The sequence below is a fragment of the Giraffa tippelskirchi genome, chromosome 11, assembly GCF_054371585.1.
Source record: "Giraffa tippelskirchi isolate mGirTip1 chromosome 11, T2T-mGirTip1v1.2.pri, whole genome shotgun sequence".
Classification (NCBI taxonomy): domain Eukaryota; kingdom Metazoa; phylum Chordata; class Mammalia; order Artiodactyla; family Giraffidae; genus Giraffa; species Giraffa tippelskirchi.
Genome location: NC_137285.1, coordinates 108,749,711 through 108,776,810, shown reverse-complemented (window position 1 = coordinate 108,776,810; position 27,100 = coordinate 108,749,711). Strand labels below are relative to the sequence as shown.

General features: G+C 44.9%; 1 protein-coding gene across 14 annotated transcripts in view; it reads right to left on the bottom strand.

The window, feature by feature from the left end:
- Nucleotides 1–27,100, bottom strand: part of GRAMD1B (GRAM domain containing 1B) — a 179,252-nt gene that overhangs the window by 145,035 nt on the left and 7,117 nt on the right. The window contains exon 2 of one of the 14 annotated variants that reach the window (XR_014068787.1): nt 25,137–25,302. The exons of the other annotated variants lie outside the window; for them this stretch is intronic. The gene's annotated coding sequence lies outside the window, so the exon portion shown is untranslated. Of the gene's footprint in view, nt 1–25,136; nt 25,303–27,100 lie in introns of those variants that run through there. 14 annotated transcript variants of the gene reach the window in all.

Genomic DNA, 27,100 nt, shown 5'->3' with positions numbered 1-27,100 from the left:
ATCCACCGGCCAATGCAGGAGACACAGATTTGAGCCCTCGTCCAGGAAGATCCCACATGCCTTGGAGCAACTAAGTCTGTGTGCCACAACTATTGAAGCCCATGTGCCTATAGCCTGTGCTCCGAAACAAGAGAAGCCATCGCAATGAGAAGCCCATGAACCACAACTAGAGAGTATCTCCCACATAACAGAACTAGAGAAAGCCCATGCACAGCAATGGAGACACAGCACAGCCAAAAATAAACAAATCTTAAAAAAAAATTAACACACAAATATCTAGGCTTGTCCTTCCTTTGACATCTCCACTTCCGATGACTACTCCCCGGCTAGTCCAGAAAACACTTTGCTGAGTACAGTATTACCCGCTTCCTCCAGATTACAATGTGCTTCCACACGTTCATCAATCTTTCCTCAACACTCGTGTTCAAAGTATCCTGCTAGGCATTCCTGGATGTGTAAGGCCCGGCCTATGACCTCCAGAAGCCCACCAATCGATACAAATTCCTCATGGGTCACTCATTCATTCATGCTTGCAGCAGACCAAGCTTCAAGCTTTGGTGCCCTGGAGACGCCAACTTGAATTAGATGCATTCGAACCTTCCACATAAAGCCGCCCCTGTAAGAAAACACACAGGGGCTGGCCTGGGCCTCCTAACACCAGCCCCACCTCTGAGCCAAAGCTGTGACCCAGCTCTCAGATATGTGATGTGAAGAAGCCGTATCTCATGCTTGACAGAGCTTCCATCAGAGAGCAAACAGGAAAGAATGTGCCCCTCCAATTAGACATCACAGGTAAACATCAGTGTGAAAAGATTTTGGAGTCCAAGCCTCCAAATTTTTGTTTATTTCGTTCTTTCTAAGATGCCATGAGTATTAAATTTTCCTTTTTTACTCAAAAATTTTAAAAATTTTATATATTTTACTGAGGTATCATTGACATAAATCATTATATTAATTTCAGGTATACAACATTCGGTTTTGTATGTATTGCAAAACAATCAACACAGTAAGTCTAATTAATATCCATCACCTACATAATTACAATTTTTTTCCTGTGATGAGAACTGATTTACTGATTTACTCTCTCAGCACTTGCAAATACACAATATAATGTTGTTAACTACAGTCATCATGCTGTAAATTACACCCCTGTGACTTATTCATTTATAACTGAACATTAGTACCTTTTTGGGGGGCTGACATTGGTATTCCTTTTTTAAAAAATTTGTTATTGAAGCACAGTTGATTTACAATGTTGTGTTAGTGTCTGGTATACAGCAAAGTGATTCAGTTACACATATGTATATAAGTGTATCACATATGTGTGTACACGTATGTATTCAGTTACATATATGTATATAAGTACATTATTTTTCTTTTCAATTATGTACATATGTACAAAAGTACATATTCTTTTTCATTATAGTTTATTACATGATATTGAATATAGTTCTCTGTGCTATACAGTAGGGCTGTGTTATTTACCTATTTCATTTACAGTAGTTTGTACTTGCTAATCCCAAACTGTGAGTTTTAAATTTTCATGCTCATCTCCAGCTCTCATGTATACAGAAAATCAAGCTTTGATTGGAAAAAAAAATTTCTTCTCTTGAAAGCCCTGTTCTGAGATAGTTTTCACAAAGGGTAAAGAATCCCTCACCCATGATAGAATTCTAGGCCTCTGGTCTCACATAATTAAAAGAACTACACTCACCCCATTACTTCCCTCGGATGGGGCCAGAAGAGACGGGGCAAGGAGAACTTGGGTCAGCTTAAACTCTCTTCAGTTGCTCTCAGCTAAAGGAATATACTGCCTTTTTCCAGTTTCCCACATTCCAGTAGTATCTTTGGCTTCAATCACTACTTAGCTTCACAGTGAAATCTTAGGTCCTCTGAAGAGAGTAAACACAACTTCACCAGGTCCCCTAGTGGTAAACTGAGGAGGTCATAAGGCTGATGAGTTGTTTCCAGGACCTGAAGTCTCTGAGAATTCACTAAGACCTTGGGCAGCAGAGTCTCAAAGGCCAGCCAGCTCCCTGTGGCCCCGCCCGCCTTTAGAAAATCCCCTTGTTCCCAATCCAGTTTCAGGAAGCTGCAGAGGGCTCTCAAACCCCAGGAGAGCCAGAAACCATTTCGTCCACAGATAACTCCCAAATCCAATCTTCAAAAAAATTTTTTTTGCCACACTGCACATCCTGTGGGATCTTAGTTTCCCAACAAGGGATCAAATCCAGACCCCTGGCTGTGGAAGCGTGGAGTCCTAACCACTGGACCAAGGAAATCCCTTGGACAATCCTCCGGATAAAAGGATCCCGGTCCTTTTATCTAAAGTGCTCAAAATGAGAAGCAGAAGTTCCCTCTCTGATGTCAGAGGGGTAAGTCAGGAGATTTGTTTTGCAGATATCCCTACCTCCTCCTCACCAAGAACCCTTAACCCACATTCTCAACTATCACATTTTGAAAGAGATAACTGATAAGAGACTGTCTGCCTCCTGGTTAATTTGCATGTGTGTTTTTAGTGAAAGGCACTCAACTGTCTTTCAGGTCAGCACCCAATAACACACCTCAATATCCTGGGTTGATAGAATTTGAATCAGACAATGTGTGGTTTCTATTAAGCCTTTGGATATCTTGTAGATGCCTAAAGGAATCCCACCCTCCAAGGAACCTCTGACTTTGGTAATCAATATATAAACTGTGTTTGCTGATCTCCTCTGGCTTCTCTTCTGTTGTTATTCAGTCACTCAGTTGCGTCTGACTCTTTGCGACCCCATGGACTGCATCATGCCAGGCTTCCCTGTCCTTCCCTATCTCCCGGAGTTTGCTCAAATTCATGTCCATTAAGTCGATGATGCCATTCAACCATCTCATCCTCTGTCGCCCCCTTCTACTTCTACGTTCAATCTTTCCCAGCATCAGGGTCTTTCCCTGATGACCCTTCACATGATAGCTCTTCACATCAGGTGGCCAAAGTACTGGAGCTTCAGCTTTAGCATCAGTCCTTTCAATGAATATTCAGGGTTGATTTCCTTTAGGATTGACAGAGTTTTGTACAGTCTCCTTCTCATCTTTACAAATTCTCTCTCAGTGATCTCATGCAAGTCCATGGCCTCAACAACCCACATGTTGACTCCCAAACCTGTACCACCAGCTTGGATAATTCCATCAAGCATCAATTCCCTGGATCCAGCTCTTTACAGAACGTGACCAAAACCCTGCCTCCATGGACTCCTCAGCAGCATGTCCAAAACTACCCTCTCCTTTCCTCACTCTCATCTCTTCTACCAAATAACTCACATCTGCCTTCCTTCACTCAGCCACCTGTACCACGATCCATCCACTTAGCTGTACAAAGAAGAAACTCAGAAATAGTTCTGGCAGTTCCCTCTCCTTCACTCCTCACCTCCAAGCTGTCACTGAATTCTGCTGCTCCTACCTTTGAAACATCTACTATATCCATCCCCTCCTCCCTACCTGTCCTGTCCCTGACCTGGTCATACCAGACTGGTTGCATAAGAACTGACTGAAAACATTTTAAAAAATAGGTTCCTACTCCCTCACTTGCCAGGATTCTGATGCTGGGGGTCTGGGTGGAGCTTGAAGGATTTTTAAGGCACATCTTAAGTCTGCAAACCACTTAAGTCCTACCCTACTGAAATGGTCTCTTAAATGCGCTGAAAAAAAATTTTTTTAACAACCAATCGGAAAAGAGACCGATTTGTATCATCTGCTGAGTTTTGTGCTGTAAATACTCCCACAGCGGTTGATTTCAAGCACCAACATGATATCACTAAAAAAAAAAAAAAAATCACAACGGGGAAGCTAAGTGCACAGTTGGTAGAGGCAAGCTCATCCTGCAAAGAATGCACCTAGACCATCACCTTTATCTTCTAAAACAACCTCTTCCCAGGTTAAAGTCTTTTGAAGGTTTCCCCTAATGTCACAGATGACAGTCCAAAAATCTTTGTCACAAACAAGGTCTTACAAGACGAAACCAACTTCTTCTCAACTTATCCAACAGGAAGTTCTGCCTAAGCCCCAAAGTTCTGTTGACACTGAGTCAGTTGTGCCCCCCAAATACACTACGTCCACTCATTCCTCCAAGCTTTGTCCATATTGTCCTCTAAATGTCTATTCTACATGAACCCAAGTGTGTTAGTCACTCAGTCATGTCCAACTCTTTGCAACCCCACGGACCACAGCACACCAGGCTCCTCTGTCCACGGAATTCTCCAGGCAAGAATACTGGAGTGGGTTGCCATTTCCTTCTCCACGTGAACCCACAGACTCCACCTCAAAAACTGCATTTCTCAATACTTCCCTGGTTGTCCAGTGGTTAGGACTCTGCACTTGCAATGTAAGGGGAGTAGCTTTAATCCCCAGCTGGGTAACTATGATCCCACATGCCTCAAAACATGGCCAAAAAATAAAAACAAATAAAAAATAACAATAATATTGCTGTCTCTCCAGGTTCTAGCTTGCTGGTTTTCTCTGCTTACCTGACCCAAAGCTCTGTTCCCTTTGAGCCATGGAGCTACAACAAGTCCAAGCCTTAGCAGTTATCGCCAGTGATAATGGTGGCCCTGCCCTAGCCTTGGAGATAATCCTTGGGCTGCATCAGAGAAACCTTTCTTTAGCACAGACACTGGGTGTTTTTTCCAGTGTATTCAAGCTATTGCACACTAACATGTTGTGTTTAATACTAACGGTAATCCATAACATTTAAACAGTGCTTTCCAATTTACAAAGTGCTTTCTTGTACATTTCTCCATCTGACCTTTCCAACCTTATAAAGTAGATAAAGTATATATATATATACACACACACTCCGATCCTCATTTTAAAGATGAAGGGGACTTCCCTGGTGGTCCAGTGGCCAAGACTCCACACTCCCAGTGTAAGGGGCCCAGTTTGATCCCTGGTCAGGGAACTAGATCCCACATGCTGCAACTAAGAGTTGGCATGTTGCAACTAAGACAAATAAATAAATAGTTAGAAAATGCAGCCAAATAAATAAATAATAAAATAAGTACTTTTTAAAATAAATAAAGATGATGAAAATAAGGACTCAAGGGAATATAAGACATGTCTAAGCATAAACAATTGGTAAGTCAAACAGTGAGGATTTCAATCCAGGTTCTCTAACCCTGAACTCTTTATTATTTCACCTTGAGTTGGGCCATAGCTTTCACTTAAAACTGGGAAGGGGTGAGTGGCAGGAATGACTTCAGTGATGAGATCAGGGAAGATATGAACTTGGAGGTGGGTTTGCTGGGAAGGGCCTGAATGTTCATTCTGCTGAAATTGTCCATTGTTTCTGTTCTGCAGGAGGCAGCCCTCAGCCAGAAAGCAAGGCAGCCTGGGAAGTCCAATGCCGTAAAAACGTTGAAATGACAAGTGACAAGAGTTAGCCCTAACCAGTCAACGGGCACTGATGTGAGATGGGACAGATAATGCAACCTGCCACAAGGTCTCAAAGCCACAAGTGAAACCAGAGAAACAAACAAGTGTTTGATGATACCTGAAAAATACAACTTATGCTTCAGAGTCGAGCTGTTTCATCAACCAGCTGGTGAAAAAGTCACAGGCACGCCAAATAAGCCAGAGCAACGTGCCCGGAGAGAGAACAGGACTTCCTAGAGCCAGAGCCGGGCCCAAAGACACTTCTAGGAAGCCAGTGGAAGGTTGGCCTGAGCCCAGGGGGGAGGCTTGGAAGACCAGAAAGGCCAGGACCATCCCATTTAGGTCTGACAGCAGGACTCAGAAGGGGCAGGCCAGCCGCAGACCAGAAATGCAGGTGCCCTGAGGGCCTCTGCACAGAAGTAAGCATAGGAAACACTTGGCAGTGCCGCCTTGATTCTACTGCCAGCCAAGGTAGGAGAAGCTTGATTTAGGAGCCAGTGTGGAGTAGACTGGGCAGCGGATGTTCCAGAAACAACTGGTGAATTCCTACAGGAATATTTCAGATTCTCCCCCTTCCTCAAAATGAAAAAGGTGGCAAGAGTTTCTTTTACAGCTGATTAAAGATCCAACTGAATTAAAAATAAATATGTTTTCAAGACATTTTATTACTATGGCTTCCCAACTGGCAGTTAATTTTGTCACCACTTGTTTCCCTCTAGTTAACAGAATTCAAACCCCCGAAGCTGAAAATGTTTGAGTCCTAAAGGTTACAGTAGGCAAGATACAGAAGCCTTGGGTTCTGCCCCAGGGATCGAGGACAGAGGCACCCACGGGGAGAAAGGACAAGGCATCTGGAAAGAAGGTCAAATTCTTGAGCACTATAGGACAAAGGACACACCGGGGAGGAGGGGTGTTTATGCAGAAACCCTATTGCAAACAAACGGTCAGATGCCACGTAGGGACCATGGCCTTTAAGTACCGAGTGAGGGTGTGCTCTATTCCAGAGTCAGTCCTTCCAGTCTCCTTGTCTCCCCTTCCCTGACCCACCTCCACTCCCATCCCCAATTTCATTTGTCCTTAACCCCAAGAAAAACTGGTTCAAGGTATAACTGTTATCGTGGTTTTTTATTTTTATTTTTTTCAGTTAGAAGAAATAAAAACAGTCTTGTTTTTATTTCAGTTGCTCAGTAGTGTCCAACTCTTTGCAACCTAAGGACTGTAGCCTGCCAGGCTCCTCTGTCCATGGAATTCTCCAGGCAAGAATACCACCTGATGCAAAGAGCCAATTCATTGGAAAAGACCCTGAGGCTGGGAAAGATTGAGGGCAAGAGGAGAAGGGGGTGACAGAGGATGAGATGGTTGGATGGCATCACCGACTCAATGAACATGAGTCCAGGAGATAGTAGTGAAGGACAGGGAAGCCTGGTGTGCTGCAGTTCATGGAGTCGCAAAGAGTCGGGACACAAATTAGCAAATGAACAACAACAACAAAAACAGTCCTAACCAAGAACTCTGGTCATTTACCAACTCAGAGAGCCCCTCAGGGGCCTGGGAAGAAACAGCATTGACTGGACCTGGACTGGGGACACCTGGGTGGACTGGGGACACCTGATCTGTTTGCACAAACAATTTTCCACCCAGGAGGTAATGTCTATCTTTTCAGCTAAGCACTCTTGACAACTTTCTGATAAGGTATATGCCACTCATTGCTCACTTTTTACTAGCAAGAAGGCAATAGGTACTGGAACACCTGTTATGAGAATAGTTAGCAAAAAATAACAGAAATTGAATAAATCATAAATCATTTAGTTTTCATATAAGGATGTTAATGAAACAACCTCCCACCCCACCCATCACATCCTATCCTATATTCAATTAACCCTCTTTATTTCTGCTCTAGGATTCACATACACAGACAAAGGCATAAAATAGATTTTGATGATCTACAAAGCGGATAATTCACTCACTCAAAATTTATTTAAAGAACTCTGTAAACGGCAGCATGTAAACAGGGAAAAAAAGATGAGAAAGCAGACTTTAGATGGACCAGGTACTGTGCTGAAAAGTATGGGACACAAAGTACCCTAAGACCTTACCCTCAAAAATCTTAATGTGTACTGAGAAATGGAGCAGAAAAGTTAATGATAATTATTTATGAGACCAAAAGTTTGTTTCATAGAGGAAGGGGAAACTAACGTGTACTGAGTGTCCACTATATGCATTTTTCACATGATCTCACTTAAAAGATAGTATTTGAAGAAAATGTATTTTAATTCAAATTCTAATCTATTCATCTTCTTTATAGCAAGAATACAAGTGTACCATTTTATGTTACCAAGTATCCCCATCTGTCCTAACTCCATTGTAACTATAACACACCTATGACTTTTTTTATTATCCAGATTCTATTTGTATTTCCTGGGAATTTTCATTTTTAACTTTTCATTTACTGGAGTGTAGCCAATTAACAATGTTGTAATAGTTTCAGGTGGACAGCAAAGGGCCTCAGCCATACATATACATGTATTCATGAAGGGACTCAGCCATACATATACATGTATCCATTCTCCCCCAAACTCCCCTCCCATCCAGGCTGCCATATATTGAGCATAGTTCCATGTGCTATACTGTAGGTCCTTGTTGGTTATCTATTTTAAATATAGCAGAGGTGGTACAAGGGTAGAGAATCTACCTACCAATGGAGGAGCTAAGGGTTCGATCCCTGGGTTGGGAGGATCCCATGGAGAAGGAAATGGCAACCCACTCCAGCATTCTTGCCTGGAGAACTGAATGGATAGAGGAGCCTGAGGGCTACAGTCCATGCGGCCATCAAGAGTCAGACTCCACTTAGCAACTAAACAACATGTTTGATCTCAAACTCCCTCACTATCCGTTCCCCCCATTCTTCCCCCCGGAAACCGTAAGTCACCAATGACATTCTTTCTGACCAACACAGCACCCCCGAACAAACTCCTTTAAACGCTTTTCCAAGCTCAGGGCTAGGCAGGCATTGAAGATGCCAGAAGCTCACAAGACTGCTGAGTCCTCTATGTAACTCTGTTGGGCTAAGAGCATTAAGATGCTTATACACTGTATGGGAGCAGTAGTCGGCATCCTAAAATACATCTCTTTTAAGGGTGATTCCCCAATAGCTCAACAGTAAAGAATCCACGTATGGTGCAGGAGCCGCAGGAGACATGGGTTCAATCCCTGGGTTGGAAAGATCCCCTGGAGGAGGAAATGGCAACCCACTCCAGTATTCTTGCCTGGAGAATTCCATGGAGAGAGGAGCCTGGCAGGCTACAGTCCATGGGGTCGCAAAGAGTCGGACACGACTGAAGCAACTTAGCACACAAGCATGTACATTATCACATAAATATTTTAAATTGGTTCTTTTCTGAGAAACAGCAGACCTGGGAAGGATTCTAAAAACCAACTAGAAGTTGCCCTTTGAAAGAGACACTGTGACATCTGTGAGAGAATTCTCCATCTACAAAGTTGTCTCTGTCATCACCTGGAAGAGGAGGAGAACAAATCTCTAGAAACTCTTACTAGTGGAGAAGACAACAACTGAAATCTACACCACCATCACCCTTGTTCACTGCACCTTTCCTGATTACCTCCCAGAACTGACTCTCCCACCCTCAGCATCCTCTTCTGTCTTTAGATGAGGATGGTATTTATGGAGAGGCCTTGGGGCCACGGTGGCAAATTACTGTTTTCCTGAATCTCTCCCATGTGTACATGTTATTAAACTTTTGTTTGATTTTTCTCCTGGTTTAGCCTTTTTTTTTTTTTTGGCTGTGCCACACAGCTTGTGGGATCCTAGTTCCCCGACCAGGGATCAAACCTGGGCCATGACAGTGAAAGCATGAAGTCTTAACCAGTCGACCACCAAGGAAGTCCCTGATTTTCTCCTATTATTCTGTCTCATGTCAGTTTCATTCTTAGGCCAGTCAGAAGAACCTAGAAGGATATAGGAAATTTTTCTTCCTTCCCCAACAACGCACAGCACTAGTTAAGGAGATCTGACTCAGAGATGGGGGGAAGTTACAGGAGCCCAGAGGGCTAGCCTAGAAGCTCCACTTTCATTCTGTAATCACCAATCTGCAGAGCTGACACCTTTAAGTATCCCACCTGTACATACACACCCTATACACTCATCACTCAAAATGCTCCTATTCATTTCTGTCTTTTCTGCTCATCACCCACATTTCAGCAATAAATAGTGTATGTGTGGCGGGGGCGGGGGGTGGCTTTCCTTGTTTCATTAGCTAGGCTCCTTTAGAGCAAAAAAGCCACCTGGGGACTTCTGTGGTGGTCCAGTGGTTAAGAATCCAACTGATAATGCAAGGGACACAAGTTTGATCCCTGGTGCAGGAAGATCCCACATGCCACAGAATAACTAAGCCCGTAAACCACTGCCACTGAACTAGTGTGCCACAAGTACTTAAGCCTGCATGCCTAGAGCCTGAGCTTTGCAACAAGAGAAGCCACCACAATGAGACGCCCTCACACCACAACTAGAGAGTAGTCACAACTCGAGAAAGCCCGCGCACAGCAATGAAGACCAGCACAGCTATAAATAAATAAATAAATTAGTTAATTAAAAGGCCATCTGCTCCAGACTCTGTTTTACGTCCGGTTTCTTCTCCAGGCAATTTTAGTAAGAAGGTAATGAGTGATACTGCATGGGCAGGCTCCATTCCTGACTCAGCTGAGAGAGTCTCATTTGCATGAGATAAGTTGGTATCCAGTTGACCCTAAGAGGGCCAATATTCACCCTGAATGGGTCAGACTATTTTGGTTTCATGATACTTCCTGAAGTTACTGCATTTTCCCTTTGATTATCCCCCTCTCCTAATTGGCAGTCTCTACCAGCTGTATTCACTTCCTCTCTGTTCACTTCACTCCACAATCAAGCTTCCAATTCTACCGCTTGATACAAACTGTTCTCTTATCAAAGGTCACCAATGACTGCCTCGTGGCCTTTTTTCCTATCTCAATTCTTTCTGACATTTCTACAACATCTGGAATCACTATTCCTTCTTGGGGTAAAAAGTACCCTTGGCTTCATTTCAGTACTTAGTGAAATAACACTGTGCATTCAAAGTGGCATTTCCAGGGCACCTACTATGTGCCAGGCTCCATTTGAGGGAGAACACCAAAATTAAAAAGGAAAAAGATACAGTCCATCCTTAAGGAATTTACTACCTAATAGAGAAACACAGTCCATCGGATACTGAGATCACACACAGTGAAATAACTGTTGCAAGCAGGCAAAGTGGGGGAGGTGTGTGTTCAAAGTTCAGGATCCACAACCAGACAAAGAACATGTGGGGTGGCATGGGAACACGAACAGCGCTTCACAAAGGAGGAAGCATTTGAGCTGACATTTGAAAGATGAGTAAAATTGTACGAGCAGACCATATTCCAAATGGAGAGGTTGGCACAGGGCAAGAAACAGAGGCAAGCTCAGTCAAGGACCTTGACTTCATCATAAGCTCCATACTGCTGGAGATGAAGGAGGAGGTGGGAATGGCCAGAGCTGAACATGACCAAGTAAGCAGAGGTCTGCATCATGAAGGGGCTTTTCTGTCCCAGAAACAGGATGAAATTTCATCTTGTAGGTCAGGAGTTCCCAACCTCTGGGATTTAATGCCTAAAGATATGCGGAGGAGCTGACGTAATAATCATAGAAATAACATGCACAATAAATGGAATGTGCTTTAATCATTCCAAAATCATGCTTCTCTAACCCCTACCTGTGGAAAAATTGTCTTCCACAAAACCAGTCCTTGGGTAGTGAAAATGTTAGTTGCTCAGTCGTGTCCAACTCTTTGTGACCCCATGCACTGTAGCTGCCAAGCTCCTCAGTCCATGGGATTCTTCAGGCAAGAATACTGGAGTAGATTGCAATTTTCTTCTCCAGGAGATCTTCCTGATTCAGGGATCAAACCTGGGTCTCCTGAATTACAGGCAGATTCTTTACCGTCTGAGCTACATGGGAAGTCCCCATGGGTCCCTGGTGCCTAAGATATTGGGAACCGTTGCTGTAGGTGACAAAGAGGCACTGAAGAAATCTGGAGAGGGGAGTGATTTGTTTATTAGAGGAAAAGTAGAGGGTTACATGGGAGGCCTATAAAGAAGCCCTCTTGGAGTTCCCTGGTGGACAGCGGTTAAGAATCCATGCTTCCAATGCAAGGAGTGTGGGTTCAATCCCTGGTTGGGGAAGTAAGATCCTACATGCTGCATAGCCCAGCAAAAGAAAAAAATAAAAAATAAAAAAGGAAGCCCTCTCAAAAAAGCAGAGGGGATGAAGACTCAAGCTTAGGGGATGATGACGGAGAGAACCGATGAGCAGGGAGAGATGCAGGAGGTACCTGACTGCAGGTGATGGGAGCAGGCGTGGGAGAAATCTAGGAGGTCTTGCTTCCTCTGCTTGTCAGACCTTGGGGGCACTTCTAGCTTCTTCTTAGGCATTCCCACCACTTTAGCACAGGGCAAAACAAATGTGAGGCAAGCAATAAATACATGCTGGCTAGTTCACTACTATCACCTTCATCAACTAAAGGTAAGGTAAAGTGAAAAGTCAAAGTGAAAGTCGCTCAGTCGTGTCCAACTCTTTGCAATCCCATGGACTATACAGTCCATGGACTTCTCCAGCCCAGAATACTAGAGTGGGTAGCCTTTCCCTTCTCCAGGGGATCTTCCCAACCCAGGGATCGAACCCAGGTCTCCCGCATTTCGGGCAGATTCTTTACCAGCTGAGCCACAAGGGAAGCCCAAAGGTAAGTTAAGTCTGTAGCAAATCTTTGGTGATCCTTGTAGCAAGGGCGAGAGCAGGATGACTGCTAAAGTGGATTATAAAAAGACTTCAGAGCACCCGACTCGGTTCTCTAGAGCCAGAGAACACTCATCTTTGGAGTCGTGTGTAAAGAAACACTCACCTGTCAAAAACAAAAACATATGGAAGACACTGCAAGCAGAGTGGAGCAATAGCTCTGGAGCTGGCCTCAGAAGTCTGGGTCCAGTTCTGGCTTCCTGACTCGGCAGCACACACAGCAAGGAGCATCACCGTTCTGAACCTCGGTTTGCTGGCTGTGTTGGGCGACCACCATGGCCCCTTCTGGCCTTAAAGGTGCAATGAAGCTAAGGTTGGGCTTCCCTAGTAGCTCAGCTGGCAAAGAATCTGCCTGCAGTGCAGGAGACCCTGGTTAAATTCTTGAATAGGGAAGATCCCCTGGAGAAGGGATAGGCTACCCACTCCAATATTCTTGGGCTTCCCTGGTGGCTCAGACAGGGAAGAATCCACTTGCAATGTAGGAGACTTGGGTTCGATCTCTGAGTTGGGAAGATCCCCTGGAGGAGGCTAAGGTTTAAGTAAGGAAGGAAATCTGCAGAGAAAAATCAGCTTGAAAGTTCAGTGAGTGGTGGAGAAGGGAGGTGCATGAACTGAACCAGGAGGGTGAGGCGGCGTGGGCAGTACAGCAGGGAGCCGAGGACCAGAGTCACTCTGATACCTGGAGTGGCAATTCACAGGCAGAGAGAGAAACCTGCCATCCTGGCTCACTTCTGCAGACTTCTATTAAGCCCTGCCTCCTTTCACTGTCATTCTGTCTCCAGCTTATCACTTTATCATCATCTATAACTCTATTAATAAAACTATGGACCAATCCTTACAGCAAGAAGAAGCCGAAAAGATGATCTTGCCTCCTCCTTTCCCCTTCAGAACAGGAAACCAAAGGCCAAAGAAGTTAAGAGACGTGTATAAAGCCACAGAGCTATCTAATAGCCTTGCAAAAAATAACACTTCAGTTGGTCTAAGAGCAGAGTTCTGCCCACAGCTGCCCTTCAAGTCTGAGAATATGAACTCCTGAGGTGAAGAGGAGGTATTTTACTTTTTTTCTTCATCCTTCAGTGTTCTCACTCATAATGAGGATTAACTTACTAACCGCTGTTCGTTCCATAAAATGTGGGCACTGTGCACTCTTGTTGAGTGTTTTCTTGGTACCAGCTCAGTTCTAACCAGAGACATAGTAGTGGGAGACATAACCCTGCTCCTAAACACCTTAGATTCTTGTGGTTCAGCAGCAGGGATGCTGAGATGGGATACAGATCATCAACAAAGAGAGAAATTTAAAAAAATAAGACAATTTAAAAAGTGAAAATATTAGGAAGATAATAAAGTTGAGTGGTTAGAAGTCTCAAAAGAGAAAAAATACGTCCAGGTCACATCACTATTAAGTGACAAAATTTACCAGATCAGACTTAAACATTTGCTTTCCTACTTTCCTAAATATTAAACATCTCTCTTACACGGTACATACTCAAACAATATTGACCATTGTTGTGGATGGGGACAAAACAGATCTCAATATTCCTACTAATATAAGACTAAGTGCTCATAAAACATTCAGATATAGTAAGTTACAGTGTTTCTCGAAATACAAGTTCCATAAATAAGTCCCATGAAAGATGGCACAAGCACCAGAGTACACACAGAACCAATTCTAACCTCACAAACGCCTCATATCTTTTTTACTTTAATTTTTTTTACTTTTTATATAATTTTTAAAGGTTACCTTCCATTTACAATTATTACAAAATATTGGCTGCATTCCCCGTGTTGTACAATCCATCCTCGAGCCTATCTTACACCCGGTAGACTGTACCTCCCACTCCCTCCAAATCTCTTTTAAAAACTGTCTTTAAATCTTACCTTGGCTCCTTCTTACAGGTTCTTCTCATTTTGCTAAGAGTTTTCTCTCTGCATCGTCTCCCTAGCACCAAAAGCATCTTCTCTCCTTACTATACTTCATATCAAAGACTGTCACTCATCTCACACTCAGAAGACAATCCTGCCCCCCATCATCTAGAGTCCTCCAGCCGAGCCTTATGGCAGCACTGATTAAGCTGAAATCACAGGTTCACGAAGCCACATCACAGGAAATTCAGTGCTGGGAAAAACACACGCAACACCTTCGGGGCTGGTTCCTCGGTCCCCTCCCTTTCCTATGAGAAAGGGGATCAGGTTTCAGAAGTATACCGGGAAGTACTGACACAGGACAGGCTGCCTGAACTGATCACACAACAGCCCTAATCACCTTCTGGACCACTCACTATTTTTTCCAAGTCCGCCAACCCCAAGTGACTCAGCAAAGATGCCGCAATGACAAACAACCACACATCCCAGGGCCTGTCCTTCATATCAGATAAAGTTGGCCCCAAAGGACACCAATAGGAAAACATCTCTTCCCCTGGAAATGAAAGGGGAGGGAGGTAAAGAGAAAATAATCAGAAAGTGAGCATGTACTGTGCACAGAGATGCTTTACCTTTCTTAGTTCATCCTCAAACCAACCTACATTAGTTAGTTCAGTCGCTCAGTCGTGTCGGACTCTTTGCGACCCCATAAATCGCAGCACGCCAGGCCTTCCTGTCCATCACCAACTCCCAGAGTTTACCCAAACCCATGTCCATCGAGTCAGTGATGCCATCCAGCCATCTCATCCTCTGTCATCCCCTTCTCCTCCTGCCCCCAATCCTTCCCAGCATTAGGGTCTTTTCCAATGAGTCAACTCTTGGCATGAGATGGCCAAAGTACTGGAGTTTCAGCTTCAACATCAGCCCTTCCAGTGAACACCCAGGACTGATCTACAAGGTGGGTATTAGCAGGATCCTCCATTTATAGAGGAGGAAACTCATGACACAGAGCAATCTGAGGGAAGACAACTTGCTGTGGGCTGGAATTTTACCCCATGGAGGCAGGCTGGAAATTACTACTGCGATAAAAGTCAAAGCGAATCCCTGGAAAGCCATCTGTGTAGACACTGAGAGCAACAGTGTAGGCCTGGGAAGTTAGTGACGGTGTTTTGCAAAGAGATAAGACACATGCTCTTCCTCAGCTGTCCCCATCACTCCCTAATTCACAATCAGTGGCCACCTGTGACTCCAGATGCACCATCACTCAGCGGCAGGTGGGCTTACCTGTCCTCATTCAGAACAGGGCAGGCCAAGTCTCTAAGTGTCTCTGAGGTGGATGGAACTAACTTGAATGCTGACATCAAGGCAAGGATAGTATTCAATAGGCAAATTAATTTTTTTTTTTTCTGGTTAAAGCTGAATCACCATCCCACAGCCAGTGAGGACCTCACTTGTTCTAGGGCAGCTGTCCCCAACTTTCTTGGCACCAGGGAACAGTTTCGTGGAAGACAATTTTTCCAAGAATGGGGGAGGGGGAATGGTTTCAGGATGATTCAAGTACATTACATTTATGATGCATTTGACTTCTATTATTATTATATTGTGAAATTTGTAGTTCAGTCACTAAGTGTCTGACTCTTTATGACCCCATGGACTGCAGCATGCCAGGCTTCCCTGTCCTTCACTAACTCCTGGAGTTTTCACAAACTCATGTCTATTGAGTCAGTGATGCTATCCAACCATCTCATCCTGTCACCCCCTTCTCCCACCTTCAATCTTTCCCAGCATCAGGGTCTCTTCCTATGAGTTGGCTCTTTGCATTAGGTAGCCAGAATATTGGAGCTTCAGTTTCAGTATCAGTTCTTCCAATGAATATTCAGGGTTGATTTCCTTTAGGATTGACTGGTTTGATCTCCTTGCAGTCCAAGGGACTCTCAAGAGTTCTCCAGCACCACCGTTTGAAAGCAACAATTCTTCAGCGCTCAGCCTTTTTTATATAACTCACCATAATGAAAATCAATGGGAGCCCTGAGCTTGTTTCCTGCAACTAGATGGTCCATCTGGGGGTGATGGGAAACAGTAACACCCAAAGTGTATTGCTGATGTCCAGTCTACTCTGTAATCTCATTTTGGTTTGCACCCCTATGAGAATCCAATGCCCTCAGGTGTAATGTAAGTGATGAGGAGAGGCTGTAAATACAGACGAAGCTTCACTGGCTCACCCACTGCTCACCTCCTGCTGTGTGGCCTGGTTCCAAACAGGCCACGGACCCGCTGGGGATCTCTGCCCTAGGGAACACCCAGGGTTTAAAATTACATGTATATACAGGGACTTCCCTGTAGCGCAGATGGTAAAGAATCTGCCTGCAATGTAGGAGACTCAGGTTTAATCCCTGGGTCGGGAAGATCTTCTGGAGAAGGAAATGGCAACCCACTCCAGCATTCTTGCCTGGAGAATCCCATGGACAGAGGGGCTTGGCAGGCTATGGTCCGTGGGGTTGCAAAGAGTCAGACATGACTGAGCAACTAACACTACTATGATATAACATGTATAATTTAAAATTATATGCAAAATTATATGTATATGTATATATTGAGTTGTTCAGTCATGTCCAGCTCTTTTGAGGCCCCATGGACTGCAGCCCACCAGGCTCCTCTGTCCGTGGGGTTTTCCCAGGCAAGAATCCTAGAGCGGGTTGCCATTTCCTTCTCCAGGGGATCTTCCCAATCCCAGGATTGAATCCTCATTTCCTACATTGGCAGGTGGGATTTTTTTTACCACTGAGCCACCAGGGAAGCCCCTGTGTATATATACATACATACATATATAATGTTTATATCTATTAAATATACATATATTTTTAAAGGCTCAGTCATTCATTCATCCTCCAGTACTGTTCCACTTAACCTGGAGGAGTGAGGTTTGCAGTTTCCTGCATTGTGCTAACTATTTCTTAGTAAGAAATACTAAGGACACACTGAGCTGCTTAAGAAGTGAAAGTGACTTAATAGCACCTGTCACCCATAGGAGCCTTAATCTAGTGGAAAATGGGAGGTAGAGGCTCTAGGACTCCAGATTCTCTGTGGCTATAAGTGAGAAAAATGCATAGTTAATTAAGCCCCAAATGTCTAAGTTCTGAATCATTGCATCAATGATGCTTGTGAGAAACAGAATTATTAGTTTTCCATGCCCACCCTCTGCTGTAGAAACCAAAGCATCAGTGGTCCCAGGTCCAGTACAAAGAGGGAAGAGCAGAAATACCCCTGGTTACCCCATGTCCACAGCCAGAATTCTCCAGCCAACAAAACACGGGCCACCTTTGCCTACTCTGAGATGAATGAGCTAGGTCCTTCACTGAGAGGAAACTGCTTCTGCTCTCCTAAAATAAAACGTCCATCCAACCCCACTTCCTCAGGAAGACTGTCCACAGAGAGGACGTCCTTCACAGCAAGGGCTGGCCAAAAACCAGGACTAACAATGGACCAGCTATTGCTGTCCCCTCTGTGGAGGCACCAGTCACGTTTTTAAATTTTACGTTTATTTCTATGATTGGCACTGACTGCCTAATAGACACCCAGTTAAAACCTGCTGTTGAACGAATGAGGGGATGAATAATAAATATACTAGACTGAACCCTTCACGGGCAGAGGCCAGTCAGAGCTCAGTGGCAGGTACACTGCAGCCAAGCTGTCAGATTTTTGTAGAATTTGGACTCTTCTCACTGTGCCAGCCTAAAGAAGGTTTAATGTGTGTGTGTGTAAGTCACTCAGTTGTGTCTGCTGACCCACACTGTCAGCACATGAACATCAGCCTGGGTACAATGGCAGATGCACTTATGTTTGTACAATACAGAAAAAGGCCTGAATTAAAGGTGCTGGGGCACAACCTTTCTGAGTCAGGTTTCCATCATTACTCAATTGTACAGACGTGGGCATGTTTCAGAGCCTCAATTCCCTTAAGTCCAAGTGGGCATACTCGTTACATCCATCCCATAGGATGTGGGGACAAGTGAAGTGGTAGGTTGTCATGCCAAAAGCATATTACTGAAAGGCTTGGTGTGTGCCAGGCACCATGGCAGGTGCAGCAAATACAAAGAATAATTATATCCTGTGCCACCTTCCAGAGCCTAGGGCCTTGTAAATCACACTGAAAAGGATCAAATGCTCCCCCAGATTAAGAGATGATTACATCGCTATGACAAGCACTGTGTTCCTTCATGTCCAAGCAGGCACCATTGCCTGCTGCTCTGACTGGAATCTCCCAACAGCAGGCATCAGCACCCCTTCTTTCCTCTGCACCACCCTCCTCCCCAGCTCCCAGTTCAAGGCTCCACACTCTAGGGTGCCCCAGTCAATGGCACTCCTGACCTGCCTTCAAGGCTGTCAGGACTTGGCATAAAGAAGGGCCATGTGTTATACTGGCCCTGCTAAAAAAAAAAAAATATAGCATCTTTCATATGATAGGAATCAACAAGGAAACTTTCCTTTAATTCCCTTTTTACACTTTATGGTAAGTAGCAGGGGGGAAAATGCATATATAGACCATTTCTAGGCAAAATTGTGAAGCTAACAACCAACCTATTTCTACCTATGTGCAGTCTCTTTTATTTTACTAGAAATGGGAATCATGGCTTCTTGAAAAGAAAAAAAAAGTCACCATTCTGCATTTAGCTGTATTCACATATTGCATTTCTGTATTTTTTTGTTTGTATTGTAAAAAATTCACATAATAAACAATGCTGTGATATAAAAAAATAAAAAAGAAGGGCCATGTGTATTGGCAGCCCTTTGGCTCTTGGCTTCCATTAACACTAAAAGGAGGAGGAAAGAAGCAAAACACCAGGAGAACAACTGCTCTGGCACCTGACAGCTGCAGAGAGGCCCAGCTTCATAGCGCGTCTCCCGAGGTCTTGGGAGAGGTCAGAGCGGCAGGTGCATCTGCATTCCAGAACTGAATGAAGTTGCACTATCACGGGGAGGGGAGTCGGGCCCAGCTCGACCCCATCATCTCTCTCTCCATAGTGGGGTGGAAGATGCTCCTTTCACAGCCCCTGATTTTCCAGTTTTAGAAAACACATGGATTCTTCCCCGGTGGTCCAATGGTTAAGAATCTGCCTGCCAATGCAGGCATCATGGGTTTGATCCCTGGTCTGGAAGGATTTCACTTGCTGATGAGCAACTGAGCCCATGCACCCACACCTACTGAGCCCACGCTCTATACCCCTCTCAAGTGGCAACCACTGAGCCCAGGTGCTGCAGCTACTGAAGCCCGTGCACCCAAGAGCCCGTGCTCTGCAGCAAGAGAAGCCACGGTAATGAGAAGCTTGTGCACCCCAACTAGAGAGTAGACTCCGCACGCCGCAGCTCGAGAAAGCCTGGGGGCAGCAATGACAACCCAGCACAGCCAAAAATAAGTTAATTAATTAAATAACAATAATAAATATAAATAAATAACATATAAATTATAAATAATATAACAATAATAAATCAATGTTGTTAACAAACAAATTGTTTGTTAAATTAACAAACAAATTGTTAATTTGTTTATTGTCTCTCTCTCCCCTCCCTAGGACGCATACTCTGCTAGGGCAGAAACTGTTTTGTTCTCTGTTGTTTCTGGTGTCTAGAACAGTATTTGGCATGTCCTATGTGTTCAATAAACACTGACTGGATTAAGTAGGGGGAAAAAAAGGGTAGAAGGAAGGGTGTACCTATCACAAAATCCTTCTCTCCTGCAAGTGGAACAACTGCTGTCCTGACCTGGAATTAGAAGACTCAGAGAAAACTAGGAAAAGGAGTATTGTATTATCATGGCAACCACAGATCCAAAAATAAAAATAGCCTTCAAAGCTGCCACAGGTCCTCAGTGGGAAAAGGCTAGTCACTATTTGTAGACTACCTGGGCCCCAGGTTGACCATAAGCCAAAACATTGTTCCCAAAGTATCCTTGCTCTCTGAAGCCTTGTTTTGGGAGAGGTCAACCGCTCTCCACCTCATGATGCCAAATTTGTCTCCTGGAACAGAGACCACCCACTCTTACAATAGCAGCCGTGTCTGGTCTGTGAGCACTTACAGTCTGAGGGAAGGCACAGCACAAAGGAAAAACAGTGAAAGAAATCAACAGACTTAAAACAGACCAACAACACACAGTGATCCAGATTTACATAAATGGCATACGAGGGCATAATTATTCAACGTCAAGAGGACTTCTTGCTTTATAACACGATTTCCAATAGAATTCCATGAAAATCAAATTTCCTTACAGCTCTTCATACATTTGACTATTCACTCTGTAAGTACATGTTTACTGGGCTCCTACTAGGATCTACGCAAAGAGCTTAGCAGGCACTGAATAAAACAAGCACTGAACAAAATTGACTCAACCTTCACGGCTTCTGATCCAGTGAAGGATACAATGAGACCAAATAGTCACAACTTAAGAACACAGATTTTTAATAAATACCCCAGTCAGGAAATACTTCCCAGAGGAGAGGGTAACTGACCTAAGATCCAAAGGAGAAGAAGGGCAGGGCAGCCAAGCAGGTCAGTGTTACAAAGGAGGAATTCCATGTGGAGGAATGATGTCTGGGAAGACCTGGAAATAAAAGGAAGCATCCCTGGGATGTCCCTGGTAGTCCAGTGGTTAAGAATCTGCCCAGCAATGCAGGGGACAAGGGTTCCATCCCTGGCCAGGAAACTAAGATCCCACATGCCCTGGAGCAACTAAGCTCGTGCACCACAACTAGAAAGTTCATACACCTCAACAAAAGATCCCGTGTGACACAACTAAGAGCCGACGCAGCCAAATAAATAAACTAATAAATAAATAGGAAATAAAAGGAAGATCTCATCCATAGCACTGAATGGTTACTCTGGCTGGAGGCCGAGGACTGGGAGTGGCAATGAAAGAAGCAGGAAGGGGTGCAGAAGTGAGGCTATGAGGACCACTCTGGCTGCAGATGCTTGAGTAATATATGTGAGAGATGGTGGTGGCCCAGGGAGCTGCAATGGTGGTAGAGATGAGAAGAGAGACTTCCTCCCAGGGAAGGAAACTTTCTGAAACTGAAGGGTACCAACCCCCACCTCAAGAAACAGAGAGGAACTTGTTTGAAAGGAAAGATGAAGAGTTAAGTTATGGACTGCTTTGAAGAACATTCCAATGGACACTGGAGGGCTGAGCCAGTTGCAGGGCTGAGCCTAAGGCTCAGGAAAGAAATGAGGTCTGAGATGTGTATGTGAGACTCCTCATCATGAGGGAATAACTAAACTCAAAAGAGTGAATAAAATAGCCCAAGGATAGTATGTAGATTTAGGAGGAGGAGAGAGGTGGGAGAGTGAGGAGAGATAGAGGAGGAGAAATAAACCTAGATTCAGAACCTTAAGCAGACCAACACCGAAGAGACAAGACAGCCAAGAGCAGACACAAATTATAAAATTATGAACTCATTTTCAGCACCTATTAATAGATCAGAAAAGTGACATCTCATCAAAGAAACAACAAACCACTGTTCCAGCTTGCCCTAACCAGAGGAGCAGACTCAGAAGCCTCACAGACCATCAAAGAAATCTGTGTTATTAACTAATGACAAAAACAGCATGATTGTTCAGACACATGTACTTAATTCTGTCTCACAAGTTGAAGAAGAAACATAAACTCCATGTTATGAACAAGAAAAGACACTGAGGCCCAGAGAGACTGAGTAACCTGTCCAGGCTCACACAGTAAAAAAATAAAAATAAAAGCAGAGCCTCCACCCCCATGCTGCCTCAGATAATCCTGTGGAGTGATGCGAGCAAGGGCAGTCATCTAGGACAAACCATTACCCTGCCCCTAACAACAGACGAGGCCTGCTGGAGCTTCCGGGGTTCACTGATGAAGATATGGCTCCATCCTGAGCAACGATGAGCTCCTTGGGACATGGAGTCAGGGGAACACACAGTAAGGTTGCAGGAGATCTCTATTCTAGAACTATCTCTGCCATTGACCAGCCTCCTGGCCTTGGACCGTCCCAGTCTGCTCAAAGTTGAAATGACTGGAGACTTCCCTGGTGGTCCAGTGGTTAAGAATCTGCTTTGCAATGCAGAGGATAATGGTTCAATCCCTGGTCGGGGAACTAAGATCCCACATGCCACAAGGCAACTACTGAGTCCATGAACTCTGGAGTCCATGCACCACAACTACACAAATCCCACCCACCATGAAGACTAGATTCTCTGACAGAGAAGGAGAACCAGAGCTGCAGGTACCAACGAGTGGCAGCTGAATGCGAGAAAAGTCTAAGCAGGAGTGAAATCTAGGTCCCAGGACCCTCCTCCCTTATCCCTCCCAGCAAATCTTTTCCTCAGACCTATTTTTATGTTTTAGTCAGAATTCCATATCCTACTGAAATTATTTTTTGCACATTGGTCTCCCCCAAAGGCTATGAACTCCTCAAGGAAGGGCCATTTGTCTCCATCTTTGTGTCCCAAGCCTACAGGACAGCAGCTGATTCTCTGTAAATGTCCAATAAATGTTGAACTTGAGAATTACTTCTGAATTATCTACATTTTCAGCCTGAACTCTCTGGTGTCGACAAACAGGCATCTTGGGAAGCAGTCCAGGCATGGAGAAGGCACTTCGGAGGAACTGGCCAGTGTTCCTAAGAACTTTCTGAATGGGCGGGCCACTTCCTGCCTTGTTCCACTCTGATTCTGGCTCTGGCTTTTAATACGTGTGGCCGCCAGTCCCCCCACTGCACCTGCAGGGTTCCACAGCCCCCACCGGAGAATCAGTGAGGACCAAGTCATTGGTAGTGCAAATCAAGGCTTCTCTTAGAATCTGGAAGCAACAGCCTGAGTTGCTAATAATAAGTCTCTGAAAGAATATTCTCAAAGGACACTGACCAGATAGTCTTCTCATCTTCCCTGAGGACAAAACAAGAGAGAACGTGTTTGAATTATGCCATGGAGGATTTCAGTTAGATCTTGGCTCGAAAACACAGAAAGAAGTAACCAAGAGAGGAGAGGTGTACCATCGTCTTTCCTGGGGCTATTTTTTTTTTTTTAATGGGATCTTCACATGTCAGGAAGACATGCTTTACTGTAGACACAGGGCAAACACATGGTATCACCCAAGCTAAGGGCAAACTGTTCTCTGGAGAAGCTCCATCTTGTTCAGAGTAACCTTTATTACTGCCATTCCATCCGATCTTGAGAATCAACAGAAAGGTCAGGAAGAGCTCCGGAGTATAATGACCCAGCTGGGAAACAAACGGTTGCCGGACCAAGGCAGACTGCTCGGAGGGGTCAGATTGGCACTCACACCAAGCTTGGGTCATGCAGAACAGGAGGACGAGATTAAACAGCATCTTTTTGATGAGAGGGCTCACATCCCCCCACTTCGGAGAAATAGCTCATCCTGATGACTCCTCCAGAAACAATGCTTCAGAAATTCTTCTTTTTCCTTATTTCACAGACTTACTTGTCCTTGACCTATGGGTTTATGTTCTCCCTTAACATTCCACTGGTACAAGATACAGAAGAGCTAGTGAAAAAGAAAAGTCTCTCAGTTAAAAAGAAACTCTGAGAACTTCCCTGGTGATCCAGCAGTTGGTAGTCCACCTCCCAATGCAGGAGATGTGGGTTTGATCCCTGGTCAGGGAACTAAGATCCCACATGCCTTGAGGCAGCTGAGCTCACGAGCCACAGTGAAGAGCCCATGTGCCACAACAAGGACCCAGCACAGTCAAGGATAAAATAAATTAAATAAAAATTTTTTAAAAAAGAAACTATGAATGAGAAAAAAATACTGGGAAATAATACGCCAAGCATGCTACTACGGGTTGGTTTAGCATAGTATTAATAAAAGGATGAACTCTTTTCCTTTTCCCTACTATCCAAAAGTTTTATATTAACTAGCTATTTGACTACACACAATAATCACTGACTTTTTCTTTCAATCTTTTGGTCAAACCACGTGGCATGTGGGATATTAGTTCCTCCATGCATTGGGAGCATGAAGTCTTAAACACTGGACCACCAGGGAAGTCCCTCGTTGACTTGTATATTTTATTCACTTAATTTTGGTTGTGCTGGGTCTTCGTTGCTGTGCGTGGGCTTTCTCTAGTTGCAGTGTGAGGGCTTCTTGTTGCAGTGGCTCGTTTCTAGAGCACATGGGCTTCAGTAGTTGTGGTGCATAGCTGCCCCACAGCTTGTGGAATCTTCCTGGACCAGGGCTCGAACCTGTGCCTCCTGCGTTGGCAGATTCTTAGCCACTGGACCACCAGGAAAGTCTCTCATTGACTTTAATAATGTAAAAATTCCTTTTAAGACAACAAGCTGTAAGATGCTTCGATTCAAAAATGTATTGCTAAACTAACCCATTGTCTTTCTGTATTTCCCGAGTTGCTGGAACAAACAATACAAAGGTTAACACACTCACTCCTGCCCAAATGGGGCCCCAAGGCAAATTATTTCTGCACAGTGGCAAAAGAAAAGGGAAAAACCAAGTAGGTTGTGGATTATTTTTTTCAGTCCCCTCACTTGGCCCCCTCATTTCCTGACTAAACCTGTGAACCAAAAACAGAAAGAGCAAAAAATCTCTGTGGTCAGACCATGAAGGAAGGAGGCAACAGGCTGGAAGAAGTTCCAGAGATGTGACAGATAGAAAGTAGCCCAAACTTTAGAGGTTCAAGTCCGAGGCCTGAGTTCCAGGCTGTAACCCAGATCTGCCACTGAGATGTGCCTAATTATCAGATTTCTTTATCTCATCTACAAAATCAGGGTGGAAAACCAGAGCCAGTTAGAGTACGTGCAAAGGATGTAGAAGAAAGGGCTTCACAACCATCTGACCCAAAAGATGTATCAGGGCCTCAAATGAAAAAGCCATGGGTTTCCACCTCCCTCACCACCAGTCATAGTGAAGGCACAGCTGCATCTTCCTGGGGATGACTTTGATCAGATTATCGAAATCGCAAATCCGGACACAGGGTCTGAAAACAGGGGGGAATATTTGACACCGGGACTTTCTTTTTTTCAAAATATTTATCTATTTATTTTTGGCCGTGCTAGGTCTTAGTTGCTGCATGGGCTTTTCTCTTTTTGCTACAAGCAGGGGCTTGCCGTGCGTGGGCTTCTCATCTTGGCAGCTTCTTTAGTTGCAAAGCAGGAGCTCTGGGGCACTCAGGCTTCAGCAGATGCTGTTCCTGGGCTCCAGAGCACAGGCTCAAGAGTTGTGGCATCCAGGCTTAGTTGCTCTAAGGCATGTGGGATCTTCGCGGACCGGAGATCAAACCCGTGTCTCCTGGATGGGCAGGCAGATTCTTCACCACCGAGCAATCAGGACTTCCTCCAGGAAGTGGCATGCAGCTGTCCATCCTGTGTCCAAGTGGCACGGGGTGGGGGTGGGGGTGGCCCAGGCCTGACATCTCTGTGCACCAGCTTAAAGCCTCTCCCATCCTGCCTTCCTTCCACATTCGATTTTCCTCCCTGCGTCCTTCATCCCTGAGAACCCTTACCATCCTCTCTGAGAGAAGAAAGGTTCCTCAGGCTCCAAAGTCACAGGATGAGGGCTCATTAACCTCCTTGCATGCTGAAAAGCATCTCTCTTCACATGAGGTACCAACTGCCCCTTGGCAAGTCACCACACCAATCTGGGCTTCAGAGGGAAGAACCCCAAGAGGGCAGTGGCTCCAGGAAAAGCCTGCAGACATCGTACAGCTCTGGTACACACAGCAAGCCTGCAATCCCCACCCCCCAGGCTCTCGGGCCAGCCTGGCTCTGTATCTGAACACCTGCTTCAGGGCCTAGTGGCTTACTCATTGGAGTCAGGAAGGAAATTCCCCACTGGCAGCTCTACCCTTCGAGTGCCTTTAAGGAAAGTGCTTTTAAGGAAAACTCCAGAGTTACCCTAGAAGCAATGATCAGTGACCAGTATAGCAACTGGTGTTGCCAGGAGAGACTAACCAAGCCCGGCAGAATTATCACCTGTTAATCTACCCCATCGAAATCCCAGTCTCTTCCCTTATATGGAACTGGCACCCCCTGAGTGTTAACCACCACGGAAACTCTCAAGATATCAACTTCTGTGGAGAAAACTGGCCAGCGTGAATCAGCCCACAGGGCTTAGATCTACCTTCTCAGTTTCCGCAAATTGTCTGAATCTGGAAACCACATCTACAGCCCAAGGCCGGCTGTTTCTCACGAAGCAGTTCACCTACACCAGGTAGCACCACCCTCACACATCCCCATGCTGACCTCCGACCCCTGGCCCCTGCACACATCTCAGTTTCCTTTCCATCCTTCAAACCTTCCCACCTCCCCCCCCGACGTGATGTGCGTGCTTGCATGAGTGCTAAATTGCTTCACTGTCGACACTTTGCGACCCCAGGGCTGTAGCCCACCAGGCTCCTCTGACAAATGGGATTCTCTAGGCAAGAATACTGGAGTGGGTTGCAATGCTCTCATCCAGGGGATATTTCCGACTCAGGGATCGAACACATGTCTCCCGCATCTCCTGCTTTGCAGGTGGATTCTTAACCATTGAGCTACCAGGGAAGACCCCCTCCACGTGGATGGGATCTCAAATACGCAAGGGCCAACCATTCCCAGGCCCTGGGGAGAGGGTGCTGTGTAGCTGCGAAGAGCACGATTCTCTGGAATTAGAAGAACATGATCATATCTCACCCTTGCTTCTGTGTGACCAGAGCAAATGAATCTCTGAACTTCAGGTTCCTTGGCTGTAAAACCCACCTAGCACTTTGTTGTGAGGATTAAATGCATATTTAAGGTGCTTAGCAGAGAGTAAAATGCAGTCCCCGCCCTCAAGGAATTAAGGGTCTGGGTGAGGTTTAGTTTAACTTTATCCAGCACTAATTACTTTATTTAATCTGCTGATAAATCACAGGTCTCCTCTTTGATGCTCTGTGTGAAGAAAGACATGAATTCTCTCCTTCTCACACTCTGTGCCTCTGCCATATGGCGGGGTCCTCACCGGGGTGATGGATGTGGCGTCTG